The 23,162-nt window shown below is 45.8% G+C and overlaps 1 protein-coding gene and 1 pseudogene across 2 annotated transcripts in view; both read left to right on the top strand.

Moving 5' to 3' along the window:
* Window positions 1-18,073: 18,073 nt before the first annotated feature.
* LOC147690327 (60S ribosome subunit biogenesis protein NIP7 homolog pseudogene) lies at window positions 18,074-21,674 on the top strand (annotated as a pseudogene). Its single transcript, XR_015299784.1, has 2 exons — window positions 18,074-19,034; window positions 21,294-21,674. The product of XR_015299784.1 is annotated as a 60S ribosome subunit biogenesis protein NIP7 homolog pseudogene (transcript).
* A 779-nt stretch (window positions 21,675-22,453) lies between these two features.
* Window positions 22,454-23,162, top strand: part of LRRC9 (leucine rich repeat containing 9) — a 719,638-nt gene continuing 718,929 nt past the window's right edge. The window contains exon 1 of the mRNA XM_086937964.1: window positions 22,454-22,510. The gene's annotated coding sequence lies outside the window, so the exon portion shown is untranslated. The remainder of the gene's footprint in view (window positions 22,511-23,162) is intronic.

The following is a 23,162-nucleotide window of genomic DNA, read 5'->3' as shown; positions in this document are numbered from 1 at the left end:
TTACCCTAATCTTACCTCTACTGCTTCTCCTCATTCCTTTCACATGTTACCGGAACACGAGCAGGCTAGACGTGTAGAATTCCGCAATAATTCCTTTATTCAGCTCCTCCATCAGCATCAGTTAGTGGTTAACACTACTAATTGTTGGGTGTGTGGGTTGATGCCACATACTACGGATAAGGGAATTCCATATCTGGTGTTACCGTATAGTTCCCAAGGGTCAGCTCGAGCATTTCAAACAATGTTTCGAAGCGCACTGGGTTTCCACCCCATTCGAGAACCACGTTCCCCCTACTCTGGCCCTACCTCGTATCAGAAGCCTTTGTCGATAGCCATAGAGGATTTAGATAGTGAGATCTATGATCCTTCGCTTATCCCTGAAGAAGAGGTACAAGCCTATAGAGTCCTAAGTAGAGGTGAATATAGTGTGTTCAGCAGCGAAAAACAGCTTAAAAGCTCGCCTCCAATATGGGTCGTACCCCACACTGGTAATTTTTGTCTTATGGGTCGTGGCCGAAGATCGCAAGCCCGACTTGGAGCAAGTGCCTGCACTGAAAATTACATTCTGCCGATGTTCTCGTCCCCTGTGTTTCTGGCTGCCAAGGGTACATACTTTATCTGTTATGATCGTGCATACACATGGTTGCCCGCAGACTTCATGGGCTCATGTTTTATTGCAAATCTGTTGCCTCCGACGTTCACTGTAGATGCCGATTATCATAAGACTAGAGTTGTGCGAGGCGTAATTAGTGAAGAAGACACTGCCGGTCAAGAGGCAGGAGACTTTTTCAAGGGTTTCCTCCCGTTTTGGGGACCTATGGTTAACAGTAGGAACCTGAGACAGTTGACTCGAGTGGTAGAATCGACAGCTAATATTACTGCCAGTGCCCTTGGTAATATCACCACAGAACTTCAGGCGGATAGACTTATGACGTTACAAAACCGTATGGTTTTAGATGTCATCTTAGCAGATCGAGGTGGGGTATGTAAGGTGATCCATTCGAGCTGCTGCATTTTTATTCCAGATAATGCTCCAACTGTCTATCAAGCCATCTCGAGGTTGCATAAGATCTCCGAATCCATACACGTGGATGTAGGGGATTGGACGCTACTTGGATGGTTTTGGGGCCTGATGTCGACTTGGGGTTGGAAAATTCTGATGATCATTGGAGTTGTGGTAGTGTTCCTGTTCACGTGTTGCCTTTGTGTGCAGTGTGGTCCTGCCTTATGTGGCCTCTGTGCTACAACGTGTATGAGACAACCATCTGTTACCAAGGGGACTCGGTTGGACAGAGCTATGCTACAGCAACATCTCGATGGTCTGATGAATATCGAATATGATTCCGACTAGTGCTTGCCTACATGAGGGCAAAAGGAGCGTCTGAGGTTCCGTGACAATTGTAAGTGGTGTTTTCGACTCGCACGAATATGGTCGAGTCTGGTATCTATGAACCGCAAATGACGAGTTTAGTAAGTGTGCGCAGTTTCGCTGTGCTAACTTAAACCGTTCGTTTGTTATGTGGGTTTTTCATCTGTACCCACGGGTTCCATCTTAGATACGGCATCCATTTTGTCTCTTGCCCTCAAGTAGCCAGCGAACGGACGTTGTCCGCTTCGCGACCCTGGGACTCCCAAGATATTTGCGGAAGACACATGTTCTTTGTAAGTGTCTTTATGACGAGGGGGATGCTACTGTAAGGCAGATGGCGCCGCTCGAGGCTCATCTTGCCGCATGGACTTATTGTCTCAGCCGTGCATCTCATTAGGCACGTCCCTTTGATGCCTGTATCTCGTGTTTCCCGATACCTCCCCTTTTACACCCTTTCCGATCTCCCCTCTGTCTCCGTCTTCCTCTGCACCTGTCCTCGTTCCTATTTCGATCTGTATTACTGCTGATTGGAATTTGCTAATGGTGGGAAGATGGGTTTTTACAGTTGGGAACCGCCAAATGTTTCCGCACTTATGTTCCGGACCTCATGTGCTTCAAAGTGACCAAAGCGACCCCTCTGGGGGATAATTGTGGGAACCGGGTTGTAAACTTTTGTGTATCATGTTATCCTATGGGTAAAAACTGTATAAAAGGAGCGATCCACAGAACCAATTTGAAGCAGTCTCCCCAAGTTGCACGCTGTGTACTTGCCGTGATCTCTGTGTTCCCTGCAGCAAATAAACCTTGAATCTTTGACGTCAAAGGAAGTGTCCCGTGTCTCTGTGACTTGTACGCCGGAGCAGGTTACCCACGAAGGTTTCAGGTGTTGTGCCCTGGCACCGCTGGGTCTTAAAGAACCCAGTCCTTCAGGCCCACTAGCAGCATTTGATTTACAGGCCCTGGGCACACACAGTTTAATATACTAGGGACTTAGTAGTAAATCAAATAAGCCAAACATGGAACACCAATTCATGAACACAAATTATATGGAGAGCATTTGCACTTTAGCTCTTAATAGCAGTGATACATTGCCCAGAGTCCAAAAAACAACAAAAACAAGGCTAACAACAGGAGGCCAAAAAGCAAAATGTCTAGGGGTGAAACAGCTGAAAAAGCCACGTCTAACATGGTTCCCTTTAATTAAACAATTCTTGATCTTTGTTAGTTATATTGCTGTTTATTGCTTACTTTGGAATATCATTTGACATAGTGATATGAAAGTCATAACTTAACTAATAAGCAAATTTCACTAGTTGCTTTAAATTAGCTTCATCATTCAACATGGATTATCTTTTATCAGTGATCATTCCTGTAGAACCTTTATCACACATATTACATGATGCATGCTCTTTCACTCCTAATGGTCTTGTTCAATTTGGTTAAGGGCAATGAAAAGTCTCAGCGTTCACAAAGTTCAGATACACTTCATCCTTTCTGAATATTGTAGGGAGATCAAAATACTGTTTCAAGCCCATTGACAGTACATTTCTTAAGCAAACTGCATTTAATCACCTCCCTGATATGTGTCATCCGGTCATTAATTCATCACAAGTTTTTTAGTTGTGGAGCATCTAGTGTAGAGGAAAGATAATTCCATCTAGTTCACTGTCCGTCCTTATGCCCTGGTGACTTACCTATGTGATCCAGTAGGCGAGATCTTTAGTTGACCACGCCCTAGTTTCGCCTTGTTGTTCTAGTTTGATTGAAAAATAGCCAATGTCCTTTCTTTAACATTTTTACATGTCATATGTACAGCGTTCTGTATGTCTTTCCTAGTGGTTGAAAATATACTATTTAAACATTAATAAGCACTTTGTGTCGTAATTTATGTAATGCATATCAGGCTCAGAAAAATGTAATTTATTTTCAGGTTAATGCTCTTTCTGTAAAGCAATTGTGTTGAGCTGACTACCGTATTATGCCCTGTGTGTTTAGTGTATCAGATGTAGTTTCTCCCTCTGAAGAAAGAAACATGTTCTGCAAACAAATTGTGTACTCCATGTCTTTACTTTATAGTCCATATCAACTTCACCAAGGTATTTATTTATAATCATGATTCTTTTGTAAAAAGATAGCCATGGGTTAAACATCAATTGAATTAAATCGTATCATCTTGATTTAACCCCTTCCATGTGTCGGACGGTCGGAGTTGGCGTGTGCGGAGGATGGCCGATGGCCATCCGAACCCCGCCCACTCAATAAATCACCAGCACTGTAGCGGAATTCGGGCAGCAGTCAAGGTGTTAAGCAAGGTTAGACAATCCTTACTTAGTCATTAAAACGGTGGAAGAAATCATTCATGCACCAAATACATGCATGATTTCTTCCACCGTTTTAATGAATAGCTCATGTCCACCTTTACAGACTTGGTTTGAGGTTGTTTGGTGCTTTTAACTCACAGAAGGAATGTGGTCTTTTACAGGTTAAGCTTGGCAGCGAATGGGCGCGGGGCGGGGCCGCAGGGGCATCAGCGGTGGGAACTGTGGGGAGTGGGGAATGGGTACAGAGGGAAACTGCAAAACGGTTACACAGGGCACAACAGGGTTACACAGGGCAAAAGGTTACACAAGGCAAAATGAACACACTAAGGGGTCGTGAAAAACAATGGTCAGTGGCCACAGAACACAAGACGGCAAGAGCACTGGTGGAGCTGCAGCGGGGGGAGCGACCTACCTGGCAAGGTCAAGGGCCGCTCTCCTCACCGTGCTGTGGCCGCCATTATGGGTGCGGGGGGCGGGTTGCAGCGGCGGGAACTGCAAGGAGTGGGGAATGGGCATGGAGGGAAATGGCAAAACGGTTACACAGGGCACAACAGGGTTACACAGGGCAAAAGGTTACACAAGGCAAAAGGAACACAATAAGGGGGAGTGAAAAACAATGGTTAGTGGGCATAGAACACAAGACGGCAAGAGCACTGGTGGAGCTGTAGCGGGGGGAGCGACCTACGTGGCACGGTCAAGGGTCGCTCTCCTCACCGCGCAGCGGCCACCATTATAAGGGGAGGTGGGAGGGAGGAGCAGCTGGGAGGCGGGTGGCAAAGGGCAGCGAATGGGCGCGGGGCGGGGCCGCAGGGGCAGCAGCGGCGGGAACTGCAGGGAGTGGGCACGGAGGGAAATGGCAAAACGGTTACACAGGGAACAGAGTTACACAGGGCAAATAGTTACACAAGGCAAAAGGAACACAATAAGGGGAAGTGAAAAACAATGGTCAGTGGGCACAGAACACAAAACGGCAAGAGCGCTGGTGGAGCTGCAGCAGGGGGAGCGACCTACCTGGCAAGGTCAAGGGTCGCTCCTATGATCTTTAAGCTCCGCCCCTCTTTTCCATTGGCCGGCAAGGCCGTATATGCTAAACGGTGGTCCGTCATTGGAAAAGAGGTTTGTATGACGTAGACTTTTCTCTTTTTCAGACGGCTCACTTGGACGGGCTTGTCTGCCCTCCTCCTGACGCAAAAGGTTTCTTATTTTCATGGGGCCATGTGTTTCAAACACATGGCCCCATAAAGACAAGAAATCGGCGGACCGTGCTTGTTTTGATCTGCTTGTTTAACCGTTTGTTTACAGGTGGCTCTGGGTCAGTATTTCCTGTGTTCCTGCTCCAAGGACACTACAGCTGAACATAGCTTCAGTCCGCTCAGTCGTCGTTTGCAAAAAGTCTGCAAAACGGCTGCCAGCTTCCAGAGGGAACTCGGGTTTCCTGGAGGCTGAGATGATTGGAGGAAGAGGCGCACGCTTAATGGACTCCGGTGGGAACAACCCTGAGCCCTGCACCGCCTCATTACAGCTTTGCCTGCTTTCATAATGGCATTGTTACTCGAGTTTGCTTTTCTAGTTGTAGGTCTACAATGCAACAGTAAGACAACACTTCTTTTCGTCCATAGCTCCTGCAAATAAATAGAAATAAGCATGCAATATACGGATTGTTACAGCCACTGCACTATGCCAGTACGTTTAAATAAGTTATTTTACTAAGCAGCGTACATATTATGTTTTTTTTAATGTGACCACTTCAGACCAAAGTATGTGCAGGCAAAATTCTCCACAATTGAGACACTGTATTCTTGACACGGAACTGAAAATATCGGATAATCTGACGTTGCTAACTGCACCTTTCACCGAGTGGACTGCCTTTAGTGCCTTACCGTACACATCGAAATGCTGAGTTTGGCCGACGTACACATTTGTATCTGTCTTTCCCGCATTGGCGCAAAACTTCGCCTTCACTTAGTCACCTTTTTTTAGGGTGCCGCGGGTGATGGGGGGTTGGGGGAGTCACTCGTCGGGGTGGGCAAATCCAGTCTATGGTCTGTGTATGCACATTTTTTAGTTGTGTTACATTTCGCCCCAACAATATTTTCAGGGGAGGGGGGGAATTCTGGTTTGGGTTTTTGAATTGCACCATGTCCCTATTTGCCTCACTCTACTGTTCATATCCTTGGGTGTGCTATGGAGAACTCTGTATTTATTTTGGTAACCATTTAATTTACCCCATTCTTGCCTACCCAACCTCCATTTTGTGATTCAGCCCTAGTGATGAGTGCTCCAATTTAGTTCCTGGATGCCTCCCCTTCAAGGAGACAGAAGGGCAAAGTCACGTTAATGAATGGGGAGTAGTGCAGCATGCCCACAGCATATTTTTAACCCCATTTTATTTTTCTCGAAGGGCCACAGACCATGGCCAGCTGCAAACATTGGTTTATTACATGGTATATCCTCTCAACCGTAGCAAAGGCCTTAGGACAGCATAAAGAAGCATTTTGTTGACAACTTGCAGGTTTAGTTAAAAGCGTATTAATTAATTGCATGTGAACGGCACCCAGTTGTCAGTCACCAAATCTCTTGCATTCTTGCCTATATAAATGTCTCCCTCAATATTTCTACGAGCACTTGTTAGGTGGACAATTTTCACAACAACATACTCAAAGTGACAGTCAACCAAAATCAGTATAAGCTTGCCCGTCATACCTAATCTCCTTGTGAGATCGATGATATCTTAAAGCCAGTTTTCACCAGGGGTAGTTGGCAACCTTTACAAGACTTACTGGGACTGTATACCTGAACATGACTTGATCACTTGAACCTAATACAGTCACTTGCTTTGTGACTTGTCATATAATTCATACCAGGCCAGTAGCAATTCCTTACCCTGGTTTTAGTATGCTTCTGCCTATGTGATCTTCATGCGCCAAGCCAACTATTCTTGCTCTTAGCTTGGTAAGGGGATTGATCTTGTTATCTCTGAAAAGCCGGTTACCTCGAAGGTTCAGTTTGTCTCTAATATGTCAGTAGGATTTCAAAACATGCTTAGAAGGCCATCTTTGGTGCACACATTTTGAAATAGATCTCAATGTTCCATCATGCTAATTTCTTTACCTTCATTCACTGTGGCCATTCACATCACACATTCCCACTTTTTCTTTATGTGTACTCTCGATAAGAAATCTGCATTAAGTTATTAAAACCTGATAAGTACTCTGAAGTAACCTTACAAACTCCAGTCACCAAGCAACCTTGAGGATGGTGCATGCAGAATCATCTGAGGTTATCATAAAATGTATGGGTTTTTGTACTGTGTGGACGTCAAATAGTAGTTCCTAAAGGCACATTGAAAATGGAATAGGCCTTGCCTTTAATTAAGTTAAAGCCATTTGCTTTGCTAATGGTAATGTATAGCAAAGCAAATGGCTTTAAATTAATAAAAGGTGAGACCTATTGCATTTTCAATGCTTGTTTAACATTGGGTTTGGTGTTTACAAACTCATTTCACTTTGCAATCAGAGCAAGAAAAGTAAAGTGAATTATGTACTCTTGCTGGGGTACAAAGAGTGTGAAAGAAAATGAAGTAGGATGTAATTTCTGTAACACACAACAAAATGTAAATACCTGTGAATGTTCAAGTTTAATGTTTATTGTTTGATTAATTAAAATCATCACAATACCCCCCCCCCCTCCCTAAATACCTGCTAATGAATTGCACACATTCTACATGTCCCCTTTAGAGGACGTCATAGCCCCATTCGGCAGAAAAACAGTCATGTACGCCGATGACACCCAACTGGTGGTGTCCTAAAACCAGTCAAGTAATAGCCTGGACAATCTGGCAGACTGCCTTGAATATATCTTTCATTGGATGTGTGAGTCACGCCTAAAGTTAAACGGAGAGAAATCCGAGATCCTCTTCCTAGGCAACCCTCGTAAACTCCCCCTGTCCCTCTCTTGCCCACCCTGCATGGGTTCACCCCCCACCCCCAAAGCAGAAGTCAAGAGCCTCAGTATCTGGCTGGACCAAGAGCTCAACTTTAAAACCCAGGCCAGGAAAACCTCTGGCATCTGCTTTGGGCTCATCCAAAAAAGCGCGGAAGATCCTCCATCTGCTCCCTTTCCATTCCAGGAAACTGCTTATGCAGGGCCTGGTGAACTCCAGACTAGATTATGGAAACGCCCTTAATCTAGGAGCCCCTGCATCAGCCATAAAAAGACTGCAATACGCCCAAAACGCGACCGCCAGACTCCTAACAGGGACCACATCCAGATGCTTGGCCAAACCTGCCCTCAAAAGCCTACACTGGCTCCCGATCAAGGAAAGGGTTACCTTTAAGACCCTGTACATTTCTCACAAAATAATGCAAGGTGGAGGCCCCCCAATTCTGGGATCCTTCATTAAACCCCACCACTCGAACAGACAACTGAGGTCGGACTCCCTCTCTTTGGCCAGTATCCCCAGAATAAAAAAGGCCCGATCTGGGGGGAGATTATTCTCCTACAATGCCCCAAAATTGTGGAACTCTCTTCCACTGTCCATTCGAAGAGAACACAATTTGCTCGCTTTCCGCAGGCAACTAAAAACATGGCTTTTCCTATAATTCCTCACCTTCCCTCCCCCCCCCCCCCCCAGCCCCCCCCCCCCTCCCCCTCTGGAATAATAGGTTTATGGCAGCGCTGGGACGCCCTAGGGTAGCTACGAGCTTTAGAAATCCGAAAAATAAATAAATAAATAAATGAAATAAATAAACACATTCAGCAGTTAGGAAAGCAAAAATATATTTATATTTGGCAATTCTGAAGTGTGATGTAAACAAAAGTTTTAATCGGATCAAAACAAATCAAGGCACTATACTCTGTGATGCACAAATGATGAATATTCGACAAAACTCACTTTCCACACATTATCATTTGTGTGCGATATAGTATGATCAGTAAAACTGTATGTCTGTGCAAATGTAGTGGCCATTTCAATGGAAAATTGGCTGTTTGTAAATGACAGTGCACTACACTATGCGTAAGTTACATTAAAAAAATCACCCAATTCATGTCCATTAAAGTTAGGTTGGTCACAAATGTTTGCCATTATAAAAATTGGGTCCTGGTGCTAAAAAGTTTGGAAGTCACAGTCCTTGTTAAGCACATGGGCTCCATTTCAATTCATGAAGGGAAGGAACAATAAAACCACAAATACGAACTATCTCTCCAAAGGGTCCTCATCGCTACCTGGCGTAGCTAAGAGTCTTATCAGTCCAACACTGGGCAGAATGTAGAAAGAAAATTGTGGGCAGCAGGGAGAGATGGTTCGCAAGAAAGAGAGCGCCATTTATTTTTATATTGTGCAGACATCACTAAAGGTGTCTTACATCGAGCCTACTCCGGAACAGTAATGGGGCAGTAACAATAGAGCGTCCAGGCTGAGCCGAGTAAAGCAGGCGTTCTGTAAACCAACAGCCCTAATTAAAGCGGACGATTAGTGGCATGGGGTCAGAAGTGTTATGAAGAGCAATTCTATGACTAACCGTAAGCTGCAGCTGGCGTTTCCGCCCCGTTCAACCTCCAAAGAGCAGCAAGAGGAGTCCTATAGGGCCAAGTAGCAGCCACTGGCCACTTCCCGCATCCATGAGACTTGGGACGGCTGAAGCTGCGCTGGGAGAGTGCGGGGAAGACCCTGTTGGCCTGCTGTGCTCACGCTGCTGCCGTTGCTGCAAAAGGAGACCGGTGGAGACCGGTGGGTAACAGAACTTCCTCACCCACGCACACAAAGCCCTACACGACCAGGGTCCGAACTACCTCAACAGCCGAATCAACTTCTACGCTCCCAATCGCCACCTCCGATCAGCCAACCACGCCCTCGCCGCCGTCCCCCGCATCCGAAGAGCGACTACGGGAGGAAGGTCCTTCTCCTACCTGGCCGCCAAGACCTGGAACTCCCTCCCGACCGACCTGCGCCTGACCCAAGACCACCTCTCCTTCAGGAAGAAGCTGAAGACCTGGCTGTTCGAGCAGTAGCGGCACCTCCCCCCCCAGCGCCTTGAGACCCTACGGGTAGTTAGCGCGCTATATAAGTGTCACGGATTGATGGATTGAACTTCCTTGCCGGAGGCCCATGCGGGTTCCGAAGTGCGGCGGACAGCGCGCGAGTCAAGAGCGGTGAGTGGGGGTGTGACCTGGTCTGCGCCCGCGACTGTGGAGATAGGTGCGTGCCTGGGCGTAAGGCTGCCACCTACAAGCTGCTGGCAGGCGGAAACAGCGTGAAGGGACCTGCAAACTGCAGGGGCGGAAGGCACCAAACAGCATGTTAGATGGCTTTTCGGCAGTCCCGAAACTCCGGGATGTGCGTAGAGAAGCGCTGAGGAAACTTTAATTGGGGCACAAAATTTAGAGCACTCCTCAATACAGTGGGAGGCCTTGTTCACCTAGTTAGTAACTGCCACCACAGCTCACAGAGTCCCCCTGTAATTTTGGTGGGGATGCGAGGAATACAGGCAGTGTCTTGGGGCTACAGAGTTGTGTACCCGAAAATAAAACTGGTTGGTATCCTCATCTCAACACCATCAAAATGGCTGATTTCTAACCAATCCACTCCATTATCAACCAAGGACTGGCATCCATTTTGTGCTTCCTCTTTTATTATCAGAAATAGAAGAGATTTACACTCATGACAAAGTGGGCATGGAAACAGAAAGAGGAATGTTCTTTCAATCTTTGCTGGCCATCTTGGATTGGGCAACCCTTTTGGAACTTCCTCTTTCACTATTAGAAACAGAAGTGGTATGCACACATGATACAATGCTGCTTTTGCCCTCTACCTTTCTACCTGTTTTTAGCCTCGTTAGGTATCTCCCTTTGGTCCCGATTTGACCTCTCTCCTATTGGTTTTATTCTCACTTGATTTCCGGAATACGCGCACCCCTCTTATTTTACTCCTTTGCGCTATCACTACCCTAGTGGTCCCTTTTTCTATCCACCACACCATGTCTTCACCTCATCTCCTTATCATGGCTTCCAGTCGAATTAAGTCTGGAATCAACTGCTTCAAAGTCATTTATCCCCCTTATCTGTCCAAAGCAGCAGCAAAACGATTCAAGAACAACATCATTGAACAATTTCCAGATTCCCTCTTTGTTGACCAATTCCCTTATGGGCGCCTAGGGAAGGTCAAAAATGACTTCATTTTCTTCACTCATGACATCCCTTCCTGGTCCTCCAGCTTCTTTAATTCCTTCAACATCTCCTCCTCCTCTACTTTCCCGCATGGAAAGCGGTTAAAAATGTCTCCCTCCGCTTGCTTTATTAGCTCTCTTACCATTACACTTCATAACAATGGCACTGTCATGATCCAAGCTTCAGACTCCTGTCTCTCTCTCTCTTCGACCACCTCTTCCACTCCCTTCGTCCCACCCCTGCAACTACTATCTCTCTAGATTCTTCCTCTTCTTCTTCTAGCTTGTCTACTTTCTCCCTTTCTCCCCCCTTGACCCTCAAACATTACTTCAGACCGCTCTCCCGGGAGTGACAGGTCTACCCCTTATCCCCCCCTTCTCTCGCTCCCTCCCCTCCCATTCTGCCCCCTTCCCAACTGGACCTCCCCCTTACCTCGTCTGCTTTACACCCCACTACACCTCTACATCCTGCATCTCCCCATTATTCCACTGCCTCCTCCCGCCCCCAACTCCCCTATTCCTACCCATTTCCCCCTATTTAATCCACCTTTCTTACAACCTGAACTACCGATCAACTCGCCTTCCCCTCCCTTTCCCTCCCCTCTTCTCCTCAACCCTTTCCGCTCTTCCCCTTTCCTCGTACCTTCAATTCTGTTCTTACACCTCCCATCTGTCTACAACCTTCACTTCCCCCTCCCATGCCTCACATCCCTGCCTCCCCATTTGTAATTCCCTCATCTTCCCTCCCACTGACCTTACACCTCCCATCTCTCCACAACTTACACTCCCCCCTGTACTTCACAACGCTGTTTCCCCTCTTGGTAATTTGACCGCACAGTCCTTCACTCCTCCCACAACTTTCATATTGCTCATCCCCCCCACTCTGCCTGGTGCCTTTACCCCTACATTCACTTTTCATTACCCATGGTACCTGGCATGCACCCTCTCTCTTCTCCCCATTCCTGTGGCCTTCCTTTGACCTTCCTCCAACCCCTCCCTGTACAGCCCCTTCGCCTCTCATCTCACAGTATCCTTGGCCTTCCGAAAACCCCCCTCCTCTCCCTCCTCCTCCCACCATCCATTTCTACTTCTCAATTTTCTCCTCCTATGTATGATCTCTATTCTTCACCTCGCCTCAACACCAGCAAAAATATCACTGTAACTACATCGACTCCTTTCTATCACCATCTTTACCCCCCTCAGACCCTTGCATCACATCTCTCTCTCAAGTCCCCCACAGCCCACTGTCCTCCTTCGCCTACTTCACTTCCTCCCCCACCTTTGACCCTCGCACCCCAACACTCTCCCCGGTACCCCACTTCACCCCGGTCCTCCTTCGCCTAGGCTACTCCCTCCCTTAACCATTGATCCACCCTTCACTCCGAGCTCAGCTCACCTCTCTCTGGAAACTAAACTTGATTCTCTCATCTCTTCATTTTCCCAGCTTGAAGCGTCCATTTCACTCTTATGTGCTAAGATATCCCCCTCCCCGAATATCCTCCCGAGGAGTTCCTTGCTCCCGCGCCCCAATAAAGCCAACCACAGTCTGTCCTCCACAGACATCACCAACTTACTGGCTAGATACAAGACTACCAATGTCAAATCCCCTCCACTCGCCTCTCCTAACAATTCTACTCAATTTCCTATTCAGACCATCTCTTCCATAGAACTTACCAGCCTCCCCCTCAAGGGGCACCCTCATTCAAGAATCTAATCCCTATCCCCGTTATCAGTCCAGACACTCACATCACCAAAACAGTTGCATCAGACCTACACTGTATGCTCCATAACTGCAGATCTTCAACCAAACACAAACTGGAAATCTCTGACACGATCACCCACCACAGTCTCGACTTGCTCTTCATCACTGAGACCTGGTTTAATGACTCCTCTCACACTTCATTTGATCTTTTGATACCTACTGACTACTCTATCCTAAGAAATGACAGAACAGACAAGATCGGGGGAGGTGTTGCGATTATCTTCAGAAACTCCCTCCAAATCAAGCCTTTCCCACCATCCTCTTTTGCACTTTTGAATGCCTTTCCCTAAAACTCCAAATTCATCATGGCTCACCCTTCAGGTTCCATGCCATCTACCACCCGCCTGGTAATTGCTCTTCCTTCATGGAGGAACTCATCGACTTCATTAGTGACCAATATTCACAAAGCGACAAGCAGGTCTTCCTAGGTGATTTCAATCTCCACTGGGGCTCCTGTGGAAGACTCGGCTGACAACAAGCTTGCAACCTTTCTCTTAGCTAACGATTGTGTACTACACTGCTCGGAAATTACACACGCCAAGGGCTCAATTCTGGACCTTTTCATTTCTAAATCAGACCAGCTTACCACAGCTCCCCCATCCGTGTAGACTGGTCAGACCATTTCCTCATTCTCTTCCGTTTTCACCTCTCGCACATTATTACTCTCGGCCAACCTAAAAGAGGCTCTACTTGGTTCCGCAACACAAAAAACATTGATCTTGGGACTCTATGTGATTCTGCTATGCGTTCACTTCCTAGTCTAGACCCCAATACGGATGTCAACAATCTCACTCCCCATTGCCTCACAATCCTTGCTGTCGAAATCGACAAGGTTGCTCCACTCCAAAGCAAAAGGAAAAGACCCACCCCATCAGCTCCTTGGTTCAATAAAGTTCTCTATGACGAAAGGAAAAAACCTTAGAATTTTGGAGAAACATTGGAGACAATCTCCATCCACCCCAACCTCTCTCTTTTACGTTCAGCAAGATCCAAATACCACAAGCACATATTCCAGGAAAAAACATCACATTTCAGATCCCTCCTCGAATCAGCTAAAAACAGACCCAAAAAACTTTTCGACCTCATCAAAAACCCAAATTGTTCTCCCCAAACCATCAAACCTGAGGATGCTTCAAAGAAAGCAACTGAGTTCGCTATATTCTTTGATCAAAAGGTAAAATCTCTGGTGGAACAGGTCACCCCCCCCCCCACCCCCATTGAGGAGCAAAAATCCTTAGTCACTTGGCAGAACTTTGCCGCCATCTCGGAAGATGATCTCCTCAAATGCATCCTCGAAACCAAACCCTCCAACCATTCTTCTGACCCCATACCCAGTGTCATCGCCATTAATTTCTATACCAATACTCTCTCCTACTGGAACAGGCTAGTTAATCTCTTCCTCAGTCAAGGATCCCTCTCAGTTGTCCTCAAAACAGGACAGGTTACCCCCTTCTAAAACAAGCATTTGCAATGCAATAGGTCTCGCATTAGGAAAGTTTGAGCTATTGGTATTGTAAACGACAACATTTTTATTTATGTGTTGGTTTTGAAAATTGCGAAATTAATAGCTTTTTCATTTACAATGCCAATAGTTTTAACTTTTGCAAACGTGACACCTATAGCATTTGTAATGCAATATGTGTTGTATTTACGTGATTTAGATGTATTACCATTACAAATAACAATGGCTTTTCTTTAATAATTAATACTTAAATAAATGTTATTGTAATTTATAATGGCAATAGCTTAAAGTTTTGTAAATAACTTTTGGGAAGATTATGTTCCGTGTATTTTATTGTGATGGAAATCCAGGAACAGGAGTGAAATATTAACATCTTTTTGTGACATTTGTAATAAAGCTTGAAACATTGAGAGCACATTTTAAAACCAGTTGTTGTTGAATGGTTGCACAGAGTGATGTTGTGGTGTTCTCTGGTGCTGAGTGGTGCTGTGGCGTTCAGTGGTGCTGAGTGATGCTGTGGCCTTCAGTGGTGCTGAGTAATGCTGTGGCGTTGAGTGGTGCTGAGTGATGCTGTGGCATTCGGTGGTGCTGAGTGATGCTGTGGCGTTGAGTGGTGCTGTGCCATTGAGTGATGCTGTGGCCTTCAATGGTGCTGAGTGATGCTGTGGCGTTCAGTGGTGCTGAGTGATGCTGTGGCATTCAGTGGTGCTGAGTGATGCTGTGGCGTTGAGTGGTGCTGAGGGATGCTGTGGCGTTGAGTGGTGCTGTGGTGTTGAGTGGTGCTGTGGCATTGAGTGGTGCTGTGGCATTGAGTTGTGATGTGGCGTTGAGTGATGCTGTGGCATTGAGTGATGCTGTGGCATTGAGTGATGCTGTGGCATTGAGTAATGCTGTGATGTTGAGTGATGCTGTGGCATTGAGGGATGCTGTGCGCTGAGTGGTGCTGTGGCATTGAGTGGTGCTGTGGCGTTGAGTGGTGCTGTGGCATTGAGTGGTGCTGTGGCATTGAGTGGTGCTGTGGTGTTGAGTGGTGCTGTAGTGTTGAGGGGTGCTGTGGCAATCAGTGGTGCTGAGTGATTCTGTGGCTCTGAGTGATGCTGTGGCGTTACATGCTGTTGAATTTCTGGAACTATTTATCAATTAACAAACATTATCAAAAATACAGCCTGAAGAGCGTCTTTGGAAAGAGTTGTTTAGATGTGCAGTGTTAAAAAAAAGCATTTCAGATCTGGAGAGCATTTCTCGCCCATCATGCGTCTGCTGTCTGCTTGCAGCATGTTTCTAAAAAGGAATCAGCAGAGTCCGAAAGATATTCATGGGCAATGTCAAACGTCACAGCAAGTGGAAGCAAGCCTGTATTTCAAGAGCTGTTAGATACTGTATTCTTGGCAACACTAAGACTGAGCAGACGGTATTCATGTTCCTGGACAGGCCTTGTCAGAGCAGCTTTAAAATATGGCGCGCTCTGTTTCATGCGCGAGCGCCAGGCGGCTCAGTGATAGACACAGTGCAGGTTCAACATATGGAAATAGCACCCGACAGTAAACCTCTTGACATCTAATGGCATCCATTGGCAAAAGGTAACAGGCGCTTCGGTAATGTGATCATAATATAGCGACCTAAAACTCAGACAAGTTGTGAAAATTGAAAAAGAGAACTAAGCACTGTAGGCAGTAAATGCGACGGTGTAACTGACATCAAATTTGAACCCCCTGCTGTGAACCAGGCCAATTAGACTGTTCGCGAGAGAGAGAAATGAGAGATAGCTCAATTGTGACAGAAATAAAAATTCCACTTCATGGCGACTGAGAGCCCTGTGCTATTAACACCTCTCAGTTTACGATTAGAGGCCAAATGGGCGCGGGAGGGGTTGAGATGTACCATAGAACCAGGTGGATTTTAAAGTGGGAGCTGTGCTGCAGTATCAAGTTTCATTAACTTTATGCTTCAGCACGGCTTCCGCTTCCGTTTTATCAGTACAGATGCCGCCCTTGTTTGTAATACGAAAAGATGCGCCTTCATTGTAAGTGGCCTGACAATGCGTTTCCATATGCTACACCCGCCACATCAGAAAAGATAAACCCTGCATTAACATCTAATACTTCTTTGTTCATGTCCACGATGCCAAAGTTTCCATGGCAAAAATAAAATACCTCAAGACATTGATCAATGCTTTTGTAGTGCTTGAATTTATCAGCTAGTAGCAGAGCATACATTTGTGTTTCTTCTGCGAACTGTTGTGCAGAATCCAGTGCCCAGGGTCAAGGTAAGTGCAAAACAGAAAGAGTAAATGGGTCAGTGTGTGAGAGTGTGGAAAGGAGCGGCAGAGAAGAGTGTGAAAAGAAGAGACAGAAGAGTGTGGACAGAGGGGGGAAGAGTGTACAAAGAAGAGGCAAGCAGGGGGAGACGAAAAAGGGAGGAAGAGGAGGAAGGCAATTTGAGGGGAATGGCAACAGAGAGAAGCACAGAGAGGGAGCTTAACACTGAAACAAGGATGAGAAGCATAGAGAGGGAGCCCTAAAGTGCAGTAGGGGAGAGAAGCACAGAGAGGGAGCCAGAGAGTGCAGCAGTTGAGAGAAGCACAGAGAGGGAGACAGAGACAAGCAAGGGAAGAGAAGCACAGATAGGGAGCCCGAGAGTGCTGTTAGGAAAAGAGGCGCGGAGAGGGAGCCCGAGAGTGCTGTTAGGGAGAGAGGCACGGAGAGGAAGCCCGAGAGTGCTGTTAGGGAGAGAGGTACGGAGTGGGAGCCCGAGAGTGCTGTTAGGAAGAGACGGAGCACGAGAGTGCTGTTAGGGAGCCCCAGAGTGCTGTTGGGGAGAGAGGCACGGAGACGGAGCACGAGAGTGCAGCAGGGGAGAGAAGCACAGAGAGGGAGCAGAGAGTGCAGCAAGGAAGAGAATCAAGGAGAGGGAGCCCAAGAGTGAAGCAAGGGTGAGGTGCACGGACAGGGAGCCTGAGAGTGCAGCAGGGGACAGAAGCATGGAGAGGGAGACAGAGTGTATCAGGGGCGAGAAGTATGGACAGGGAGCCCAAGAGCGAAGCAAGAGAGAGAAGGAGGAGAGGGAGTCTGAGAGTATAGAAAGGGAGAGAGGCATGATGAGGGAGCCCGGGAATGCAACAGGGAGAGAAGTGAGGTTGAGAAGTTGAGTTGGGGAGAGAGGCATGAGAGGTGGAAGGCACAGCAATGGAGATAGACCTGGGTAAGGAGTAAGCATGGGTGAGATGAAGATGAGAACAACAGGGAAACAAGCATTGGCGGCCCCTTTGAAGTGAAGCTCACGTCCTCGCGGCCGTGAAAGAGAAAGCGGGATGTAATTAGGGGGGAGGAGAAGTGAGGCCGAGCGCGCACTGCGCACGCTGGGGAAGTGACAGATTTTTGTGCGAGGGAGGCTGATGGCTTTGATGTGGACGCGCTTTCCACTCGACTGCACTACACGAACTGTCCGAAATCCGCGATGGTTTCAGACCTTGGTTTGGCCTCTATACTCTCACCTATTATCCCTTGTGGCATTAATAGGCGAGACCTAAAAACCCTCTGCAGATGCTAACGACCTCAATAACTTCCGCTCCATCACCAATCTCCCTTTTCTTTCAAAGATCACAGAAAAATGTGTTGCAAAACAACTTTCCCAACACATTATGGACAATAATCTCCTCTGCATGTTCCAGTCTTGCTTTATTCAAAATTGCAGCACTGAAACAGCCCTGCTCCTTTGCCCCATGCCATCCCATCCATCCAGATCTTCAAAGCGGACCTCAAATCTCTTCTATTCCAAAGACACTTTCAGAACTAATTCCCTCCTTCTCAGACCCCGCCAGGAAGTTCTTTAGTCATTGTAAACTTATCATTTATACTTATATTTTTGTTTGTACATTATGTGCTTGCTGTCTTTGATATTGTGTTCCTTTTTGCCTGCGTTGTTTTGATTCTATGGCCTGCTATTTTTCGCCAGGAAGTTCTTTAGTCATTGTAAATTTGTCATATAAATAAAATGCGACTGTTGACAGAAGAAGAAACCAAGACCATGTTCGAGAAACTGTCAAGATACATTGGAGAGAATATCAAGCTACTATTGGACAGACCAGATGGGGTGTACTGTTTTCGGTTACATAATGACCGTGTCTACTGTGTCAGTGAGAAGATCCTAAAGCTGGCTACAAACATTGCTAGAGAGAAACTGGTGTCATTGGGGACGTGCTTCGGGAAGTTCACCAAGACGCAGAAGTTTCGCCTTCATATCACTGCCCTGGATTATCTTGCCCCTTATGCCAAGTACAAGGTGTGGGTGAAAGCCGGAGCAGAACAGTCTTTCCTCTATGGAAACCATGTGCTTAAGTCAGGATTGGGTAGAATCACAGAGAACACCTCTCAGTATCAGGGTGTGGTGGTATATTCAATGGCAGACATTCCTCTGGGATTCGGAGTAGCAGCAAAATCAACCTTGGACTGCAGGAAGGTGGACCCGATGGCGATTGTAGTATTTCACCAGGCTGACATTGGCGAGTATGTGCGTCATGAGGAGAGCCTAACGTACTGAAAGATTGGGGCCGTCGATGCATACTACTGCGCCAGGAAGGATTAAGAGTCAGGACTCTGGGTGCAGAGATTGCCTGGATTGTGGAAACCATACCATGTGGAACAGAGCATTGTGTATAAACACATCATGTTTTTGAAACCTCTTTGTGGATATGTCTAAGAAGACTGATTCTATTTCCAGTCAGAATTCTACTTCTGGATATTTTCGATGCACCTAAATTTGACTGAACAATGCACACAGCATCTCCGTCAAGTTTTTTCTTTTAGTCAGTGATTTACTTTACGTCCTCTACAACTAAATTATCACGCTTGTTGAAAGGAGTCACTGTGAAAAGAAAATGACTGCATTACCAGATGGTCTTCGTTACAACAGCCTTCATACATGTACCTCCAATCAATCCATTTTTAGGTCTCGCCTGTCGATGCGCATGCGCATCGAGCAAGCGAGACTATGGGGGCTTATCCACTCTTTGTCCAACTTGCAAGGAATCGTGGCGATTCCTTGCTGTGCCCGTGACTTTTAAGCTCAATGCGCATGCGCATTGAGCTTAAAAGCGCGTGCACATTCCCCCAGCCGCCTGCCTTGCCTACTCTCCCGCCCCCTCACTTCTTGATTGCACGGCCGCTAGGCCGTGCCTCCCCTACTCTCCTCCCCTCGCCGTCTGTTCCCGCACTCCTCCCACACCCCCGCTCCGCCCCCTCCCGCGTCTGAAAGCTCGAACTTTAAATGAAGAAAAACAAGAATGCTGCATATTAACCATCAAAGTAGGCGTCCATAATACTTTATTTTCCATTTCGACTTAATTATATTTTATTACCTGTTCAAAATCAGTTTTTGCGTTTTGAATCGTGGCATTAGTACGTGCTCCGTTCAGTGTTACAAATATCAAGGAAATAGCTTCAAGATGGCCGCTTTTTTTTACTTACAATACACTTCCCTTCCATTGTTTTACGTGCATGGGTTGTAGGCCTATCTTCGTTTTTTTTTCTTCATTTAAAGTTCGAGCTTTCAGACGCGCCCCCTGTTGTGTTGATTTTTAGGTCCAATTAGAAGCGGTTCGGTATGTTTTTTTTTTTACATTTTTTTAGAACTGTATTGACGGTGTTCCTTTCGCTCCGCCATTTTTTTAAAGAAATGTATGCCCCATAACAATAACATTCAGCAGGGGTATGCGTGTTGTGTGTACATGCCAATATAGTTCTCAATAACGACACGTACTCTTCTTTGGGGCACACTATAATCTGCTGCTCATATGCAGCCATATGCATCCATCCAATGCCCTCTTTCCCACCTCCTCATACCACTGTGCTCTTTCCTCTACAGCCCTTCTTCCTTTACCTCGGTGTAGTGGGAAGATAGATTGACAAACGGAGAGATTCAAGGTAAAGTTTATTACAAGCTCATACAAGGGCCCACAAGGAGCCTGTAGGTCGATGTGCATCAGTGGCATAGCGGGCACAGCGTCTGTGACAGCTGTGACGTCACATAAGTCATCTCCGAACATGCAGTACGTAAGAGAGGCAGACAGCCGTCGCCAAGAGCTTCTGGTACCGGAATTCACAGAAGGTGGGTTAACGGGTAGTGGGTGTGACCGTATATAGTCACTTCCTGTTATAGACATAAAAGATGTACTAGACGTCATTTGTAACTCCTGCCATGAAATTGCTTTTCAAAGGAAACACCCTATGTTCTTTAAGCTCCCGAGAGTTAATAAAGTAATTCTACCATACAACTTATTACGTTTTCCAGACGTAAATAGGAATAGCTACTAACTTCTTTATGTACTGATAGTCTTATGGTTGGCATTTTTAGGTCTCACCCTCAACCCCTCACCCTCACTCACCCTCACCCTCAATCACCCTCAACCCCTCACCCTCAACCCCTCACCCTCACTCACCCTCACTCACACTCACCCTCACCGTCACTCACCCTCACCCACCCTCACCCTCACTCACCCTCACCCACCCTCAACACCTCATCCTCACTCACCCTCACTCACCCTCAACCCCTCACCCTCACTCACCCTCAACCCCTCACCCTCAATCCCTCACCCTCACTCACCCTCACCCTCACTCACTCTCAACCCCTCACCCTCACTCACCCTCAACCCCTCACCCTCCCTCACCCTCAACCCCTCACCCTCACTCACCCTCACTCACCCTCACTCACCCTTACTCACCCTCACTCACCCTCACCCACCCTCACTCACCCTCAACCCCTCACCCACCCTCACTCACCCTCAACCCCTCACCCTCACTCACCCTCAACCCCTCACTCACCCTCACCCTCACTCACCCTCACCCTCACTCAGCGCAACCACAGCATCTTCACTAAATATATTTAATAAACTTTAAGCTATTGGGAATATAAAATAAAATCCATTTTATTTACGTATTAATTATTAACTTTTTTTAAAAGCCATTGATTTTTTTTATATCAATACATATAAGTCACATATAAGTCCCGTTAATACAAAACATGTTGCTTTACAAATGCTAGAGGTGTCACATTTACAAAAATTATAACTATTGGCTTTGTAAAGAAGAAAGCTATTAATTTAGCTATTTAGAAAAAACAACACATAAATAAAAAACAAAAAAATAAATAACACCTATAGCTCAAACTTTACTACTGCGAGACCTATTGCATTTCCAATGCTTGTTTTTTTTGTTGCAATTTCTTTACTTGAGAGATTTCTGTTTTTAAGGTACACCATGTCATAAATTAAATATACAGAGTGTCCCCGCCCGCCTTTTTTTTGTTTCAGACATCCACTTATCACCGATATAGCCCATGGATTAGTAGTGGGATGGAAGGTTGTCGTTTTTGAGGGCACAGCCATACCTGTTATATGTGGCGAGGGGCACATACCTTTTAGAGCAGATACAACTACTTAGTAACAATGGACGTCAAAGATATGGGCACATTTTCAGCTGGGTTGTGATCTGCCTGGGAGTTTTTGACCAGTGTCCCACCTAGACCACACCTTAATTTAAAGTGAAAACAATTGCACGCCCTATTTTTGTATGCAATAAAGTATGTTTTTTTTCTTGCAAAAAAAAAAATATATATTTATATTTTTGTTTGTACATTCTGTACTTGTTGTGTTTGATATTGTGTTCCTTTTGCCTGCGTTGTTATGATTCTGGCCTGCGATTTGTATTTGTTCCATTTTTGTAACAGTTCTCTCATGTAACGTAACTGGTTCTATTGTACAGTGCTCTCTGACACCTTCGTGTAAAATCCGCGCTTAATAAAAATGCATTAAATACATGAATACAAATAAATAAATTGCTTATTCGCCTTGTAAACTCAAGCATGGTTGAAGTGTATTGTATGGCTGGTTAGCTCAGTCAACTCTAGTATAGCCCCGCCTTTACAATAAGATGCGTACGCACCAGACAAAAGCAGCCGCGCTCTGACCGCGTTAAGTTATCAAACTAAGAGAGCACAATAGCCGCCATCTTCAAACGGAGCTTGGAATAGAGCATTTTCCTCGGTTATTAGATATGGAATGAACTCAATTGAGAAAACGAGTAAGAATGTTGAAATAAGTCACTATATCCGTTTAACTGATGGGGAGAAACCGGCGGGCGCAAATAATGGTACTTTATACCGTGACATGTCGGTATTTTAAAATGATATCTGGTTCTTTTTGTCTTACTTAATAATTCGTAATTGATTTTATTGCATAGCTTTCAAGCCAATAGTTGGTTCTTTATAATTCTCCTAACATTCTTTTTTCTGATTTGAGGGTCGGGCTTGTTTTGCATTTGTTTCAAAGGGCGTTGTGCACGTTTTAGATTTCAACCTGGCAACGCTGTTTGGTTAGATACGAACGCCAAGCAGCGAGTCCCGGGTTTTTAAAACATCTCGGTCGGGAGGTGGGAGGTAAGGCACACATTTGGGAACCTCTCGCATGAGTAATACGTGTTAGCATGTTTCGCTTGCGTAAACTTGTTAATTTGTAACACACCCAATAAAGCCTTTTGTAAGATATGATGTGTATGGAAGTAGTTATTAAGACAGAAACAAATAGTTAAAAATGCGGGTCCCAGGTATATGATGTATATTTTATATTTTCCGTCTGTATTAACCCTTTTTATTATTTTGCTTAATTTTTAGTTTTTAGACATTTATTTTATGCTCTGTTCAAACAAATTGCAACTAGTGAGTGTATCTCCACACGTATTTAGCCGATAAACGTGCGTTCACAATTGGAGACCTGTTTGGTCCAGTGCTTAATTTGTAAAATATTAAGTACCAGGGCTCTGACCAGGAGGCCACTGCACCTTGCCCCATCAATTGCCCTTGTCATCGCTGCCAAAACAACTACTAACCATCTCCCTCACATGTAAATGCAACGGTTCAGATTATTCCAGGTCTCCAAAGCTAAAGGAGTAGCTGGGGAAGCAGGTATTATCAGTTTTAATGTATATTGTGTTCCTAAACAAATGTTGTTCTGCTCATCTCTAAATTAGATGAGCAGCGCCACCATGTGGTAGGCTGTTCTTAGTATCGTGTTGACAGGTAGGTGCCAGTG

Source organism: Lissotriton vulgaris, chromosome 9, assembly GCF_964263255.1.
Source record: "Lissotriton vulgaris chromosome 9, aLisVul1.2, whole genome shotgun sequence".
NCBI classification, from domain to species: Eukaryota; Metazoa; Chordata; class Amphibia; order Caudata; family Salamandridae; genus Lissotriton; species Lissotriton vulgaris.
The sequence above is the reverse complement of the archived record's forward strand: the minus strand, read 5'-3'. Positions and strand labels throughout refer to the sequence as shown.